Source organism: Mus musculus, chromosome 16 (assembly GCF_000001635.26).
Source record: "Mus musculus strain C57BL/6J chromosome 16, GRCm38.p6 C57BL/6J".
In the NCBI taxonomy this organism is placed as follows: domain Eukaryota; kingdom Metazoa; phylum Chordata; class Mammalia; order Rodentia; family Muridae; genus Mus; species Mus musculus.
Window position 1 is genome coordinate 8,625,946 of NC_000082.6, and position 6,091 is coordinate 8,632,036.

Below are 6,091 nucleotides of genomic sequence, written 5' to 3' on the forward strand. Positions count from 1 at the left end.
CTTCGTCATTGTCACCACCACCTCCTCTTCCTGTTCTTCCTCTTCCTTCTTTCTCCTTCTTAAGAATGTCATGAATCCCAGCCTGGTCTCAAGCCTGCTGCATAGCTGAAAATAATCTTGAACTTCAATCCACCTGCCCGTATACCCCAAGTGTTGAGATTACAGGTGTGCACCACCATGGTTGGCTTTATGCTGTGCTGGAGATGTAACCCAAGACTCTGTGCATGTTAGATGAGAACTCTGCAAGCTAAGCCCCAGCCCCCAGCTTCTCTCTAGAAATTCACTGCTCCTTATATTCTGTCCATTGTCCTTACTGGTGAGACAGAACAGCTCAGTGGAATGACCCAGCATGGCTGCTTCCTAGCTGGTGACCTTGAGGGAGCCACTTCACCTCTCAGCCCATTGTAAACACTACCATAAACACTTGCATTTTCCAAGTGCTTTCCTGGGCTAAGAGTCACTATCCTTAGCATGGTCCATGGAAGCCAGTCATTAGCTGTCCTAACAGAAGCTATGGTTGTTATCTTCACAAGTGAAGAAACCAAGGCTCAGGTTGTTCAAATGGCCCAAGCTTCCAAGTAGGTAGTGACAAGGAACAGAGTGAAGCTTCAGCCCTGTGTTCTCCGGGCTGTGATAGCTACCGCAAAGTTTTTAATTGTTTTTATTGTATGTGTATTGGTGCTTTACTTATGTGTATGTCTGTGCACACACGCTCTGAGGCTGGACTTACAGAGAGTGTGACAGTAACTTGATTAGCTTTAGCTGTCACTCTGACACAACCTAGAATCACCTGAGATGTGTCATTCCCGCGACTACACTGAGTTGGCCTGTAGGCATGTCTGTGGGCGGCTGGTTGAGTTATTGATATGGGACAACCCAGCATTCTGTAGGCAGCACCATTCCCTAGGCAGACTCTCTTGGACTGTATAAAAGTAGAAAAACTGAGCTGAGCAAAAGCAAATAATTGAGCACGCATGCATTCATTTTTCTCTGTCTTGACTATGGGTGTGATGGCATCAGCTGCTTCAAGTTCCGACCACTGTGACTTCCCAACAGTAATGATTTATAAGCTGCAACTGAAAGAGAAAATAACTCCTTCTCCTCTAAACTGCATTCTGTCAGGGCTCCTTTGTCTCAGCAACAGAAATGAAGCTAAAACACTGACTAAAGCTTTCTAAAAATCATGTAAGTTGGATGTGGTGGCTCACATGTGAAATCTCAGCAACTTAGGAGGCTGAGCCAGGAGGACTGAGAGTTCAAGGATAGCCTAGGCTAAATAGCATGCTCTCATCTCAAACACTAAAATTAAGGGACTATAGAAATGGCTCATTGGCTAAGAGTATAGACTGCTCTTGCAGAATATCTGGGTGTGGGTCCCAGCACCCACATAGAGTGATTCAACTGCCTGCAGCTTCAGTTCCAGGGACCTGATGACCTCTTTTGATGCCTTAAGCATTGCAGTCATGTGTACAAACCCAGGCTCACATACTGACGTGATTAAAAAGAAAATCTTAAGTTTGCTTTCGAGACAGGGTTTCTCTGTGTAGCCCTGGCTGTCCTGGAACTCACTCCGTAGACCAGGCTGGCCCTGAACTCAGAGATCTGCCTGCCTCTGCCTCCCAAGTGCTGGGATTAAAGGCATGCGCCACCACTGCCCAGCCCTTAAAAATTAAGTATAAAAGCTAAAGTCTTGTACTAATTGCCTGTCAAGTGGGAGGAGTCTGGTATGTGCTGGTTCCTTCAGTACTGCTTTTCTCTTTGCTGGGCTTGGCAGTATAGCTTGTAACACTCAGGAGGTAGAGGCAGAAGGACCACCTCAAGTTTGAGGACACCTTGGTCTCCAGAGCAAGTTCTAGGCCAGCTGTGGCTATATAAGGAGACTGGGTCTCTAGAAACTCAAAACAACAACAATGAAACAAAACACTACTTTTGTGGGTTTTTGTAAGCCCAACACCACCAAATAGTGTGTTTCCATAACAACCACATTCCCACAAATAAACATTGCCCATTTCCCAGTGCAGGGCAGGCCTGGCTGTTGCTGGAGTATTTCAACCATTAATCAGTGAAACCAATATTTTGTCTCTGGTGCAGGCACAAACAAGGCCAGATGGTAGTAGGCCTGCCTGATTAAGTCTAATCAGGCAAAATTTTATAGTTAAATGCTACAGGATCAAACAAAGGCCATAAAGCCTGGCCTCAGCTTGCAGCTCCGAGGGACGCTGTTGCTTTCCCTATGTGCTTCTATTCTGGACCCACGCTGGGTGCAGTGCACACAGTTGTTGAAAAGCATTTTGAACCCAGGAGTCTGGAAGTCATAGGATAGCAATGAAATGAAAATTCCAACCAGCTTGTTGATGTGACTTATCTCAGGATTTGGACAGGGGATAGACCCCTGGGCTGAAAGACAAGGTAAGTTTGCTTTAGAAAAACAGAAAGGACTATAGCTAGCAAAGGGCAGAAAGGACAATAGGCAGCAAGGTTGTGCAGTCCAGGTGCTGCTCATTAACAACGCAGGAGCCTTGTTGGAGCAGACCTCACGTGGGTGGTTTCCATGTCAGCTGAATAGAACCTGACAAGCCACAGACCACTCTGTCCCTAAGCATAGATGATGCAGAGCCACAGCTCTTGACAGGAGTGCTAAGCCCAGACAGTTCTTAGCAGACGGGAAGGAAAGCCATGCTGTGAGAAGCAAACAGGATCCCATCCAAAATGCTTTTCAACAACCTTGTGCACTGCACCCAGGGTGGGTCCAGAATAGAAGCACATAGCTGGCAAGCTTTTGCTTTTTTTTTTTTTTAAGATTTATGTATGTAATGTATTCACCATTGCTCTCTTCAGACACACAAGCAGAGGGCATCAGACCCTACTGTAGATGGTTGTGAGTCACCATGTGGTTGCTGGGAATTGAACTCAGGACCTCTGGAAGAGCAGTCAGTGTTCTTAACCCTGAGCCATCTCTCCAGCCCATGGCAAGCTTTTCTCTGCCTAGAAAACCAGATGAAGGCGACTGTGGAAATTGTTCATCAGGAAATACTTGCTGAGCAAGCATGAGAATTGGAGTTCAATCCCCAATACCTACATAAAAGCTAGGTGGGGTGACAGAGGAAGTGGGAACTGGAGGATCCCAGGGTCTCGATTGGCCAGCTAGCCTACTTAGTGAACAATTCTCTCCCACTCAAGGTTAAGGTGGTGCCACGTCCCTGTAACCCCAGCACTTGGGAGGCAGGAGAATCAAAGGCTCAGGTCATTCTTGACTACATAATAAACTTGAGGCCCCCTGGGTTATACGAAGCTGTATCTCAAAACCATCATCAACAAGAAAAGATGACAGGGGTAGACACCCTTGGAGAGCAGGTGGCTCTTGGTATCCTGGGGAGACACAAGAGGAGCCTGTGCAGCCACTCAAGTGCTATGGACCTCACCTCAGCAACACGGCCTCTGGCCTCCAAAATCAGCCTGTATCAGATTCTGCAGTAAGTACTAGTTTCTGTATTTTATCATTTTATTTTGAGACAGAGTCTCATGTAGCCCTGGCTATCCTCAAACAAGATCTTCCCGCCTCGGTCTCAGGAATGCTGAGATTACAGGAGTGCACCAGCAGGCCCAGCCTCACCAGAACAGTTTTAATCTTTTCCTTTTTAAAGTATATTTTTGAGTCTCGGTGTGTGAGTGTATGCCACACATAGCATGTGGAGGTCAGAGGACAACTCGTGGTACCAGTGAAGTGGAAGATACCTTTGGATTAGAAATAGTGATCAAGGCAAACAGGTAGTCTAGCCTAGGACTTTGTGGTGTGGATTATACTCACATGCATCCTCGGCATAAAGCACTTGGCAGTACAGATCCTCCCTTCCCTGGACTGTGCATACACCCCTCCAAATAATGCATCTAGCAACCTCAGAAACTACCCAACCCCCAAGGGCCTTGGGCTTTACTCCCATCTCAGAATAAAATATACATTTCTTGGCCCCTGGTAATAATCTGACTTGGGCATTTTTCTATTCAAGCATATTCCCAATGCATCCTTATGAGGAATAGAAGACCCAATCCATCATGAACTTGTTGTGAGTGTGCAATGCACTAGGACACACTATCCCTCAAGTGAACTTACAGGGAGAATCCCCAACTTACTACCTGATACGTATGCACAAATGACTATGCAAATGATTTAAACCAGATGCACTATGGGTATGCATGACTAAAATCAGATGCACTATGGGAAGGGACAAACGTAGTAGAAAAGAGAATGTAGGGAACCTTGGAGTAGGCTCAGGATATCCCAAAACCAAGTTCTCAGCACAAAGATTAACTTGCCCCAGAGGGACAAAGGGCAGGGATACGGACAAAGAAAGGAGATAAAGGAGGAGAAGGAAAAGGAAACAAGGGAGAGAAGAGAAAGGGCACAGAGAGAGAAGAAGGGGTATTTTTTCTGGGGATGGATGGTGACAAAGGACTGCCTCTGGATAGAGAAGAGGCAGGCATGGCCTATAGGCAAATGGCAGTTTATAGAGATAAGATGGGAAACCCCATGTTAGGATGAGGTGTTTAATTTTTATTGGGCATGCTAATTAGGGCAGCCAAAGGGAGCTTTTGGTTGCTGGACTTCAGCTCTTTGATAACTGGACCTTGGTAGTCAGCCTCAGGAGGAAGAGGCCAAATAAGGAAATAGACCTTGGCAGCTAGCTTTAAGGATGTAATCTAACCATTTTTTTTTTAAAGCACAGAAGAGGGAATTGGGGAGAAGGGCAAAGCCTGGCAGAGCCATGCTTGCCATGCTCGGACTGGCTAGAGTCCCTTCAGTGAATATGATTTAAAATCTGTCAATCAAAATCAAGCAACCACTCTGCTCGTCCTTCATGGAACCTCAAGGACTCTGGCTATAGCCTCACTTTGGTGCCCTGTTGTCAGTCTTGACTGTGTATCTGTCTATAATCTGCACTCTACTTCATCCTAAATAAAGTGAGACTGCTATTTATGCACAATCCTTATTTTCAATTCTCTGGATAAGAGGTCAAGAGCCTGGAAACACTAGGCTCAGAACCCCTTCACCACCAACAAAAAGGCTCTTCTTAGCCTTCCCAACATCCAGAACGTTATGAATGCCGTCCGAGTTACACAGTGCCCAGCATGGGGTGGTGGCTCTTCTTTGGTCCAGTGTTTTGAGAGAGGGTCTCAGGGGGCCCAGGCTGACCCAGAGCCTTGTACCCGAGGATGGTCTTGAGCTCCCGGTGCTCCCGCTCAGCTTCCCAGGCGATGGGATCGGAGTCATGTGAAACCCACCATGCTTGGCTGGGAGGCAGGCTTGGGCCACATTCTGCATGTCGCCTAGGCCGGCCTCACACTTAGGACAATCCTCCTGCTTGAGTTTTCCCAGTGTTGGGATTTTAGGCATGCACTACCATGCCTGGCTCTTATTTTTGTTATAAACCAAAGGGGTTGGGCATGTGGTTGAGTGGCATAGTGCTTGCCTGGAGTGTACAAAGCCCTGGGTTAGTATTTTGGAGTTGTTTTTGAAAGGGAGAAATCATCAATGTAGCTACAATCGGAATCTAAATGCCTTTCCCCTGTGGCCTGGAACTTGTTAGCCTACATTGGTCTCAAACTCAGAGCAACATATCCGCCTCTGCCTCCTGGCAGTCCAGGGCTACACCACAAAACCTGGCTCTTGTTTTGTTTTGGGGGCTAACGGATCCTAACCCACTTCCTGTTCTCAGTGACAAGGGCTCTGATTGTAGCTGGTGTGTAAAGAGTGATACACTCGTTCCTTGTGTACTCTGTTGCTGCTTGTGATCAGGCTACACTGGAAAGGCCACGCTGGTGAGAAAGCTCTCACCTCCCAGGCATGTCCCTTTTAGGCCTAGCAGTCTTTTAGTCAAGCAGTGTGCAGACTCTCCTCACTGCAGTCACGGGGAACCTGGCAATAGGAGGTCCAGGAAAGGCTGGGCAGTGTATTGAAGATATTACCTTCATAACAGTGAACCAAGGGCAAACTCAAAAACAGAGACTTACTGCTTTGTTTCTTGTTTTGAGATAGTCTAATTTAGACCTGACTGACCACAAATTTACTAAAAGGCCAAGGACTCCAGATCAT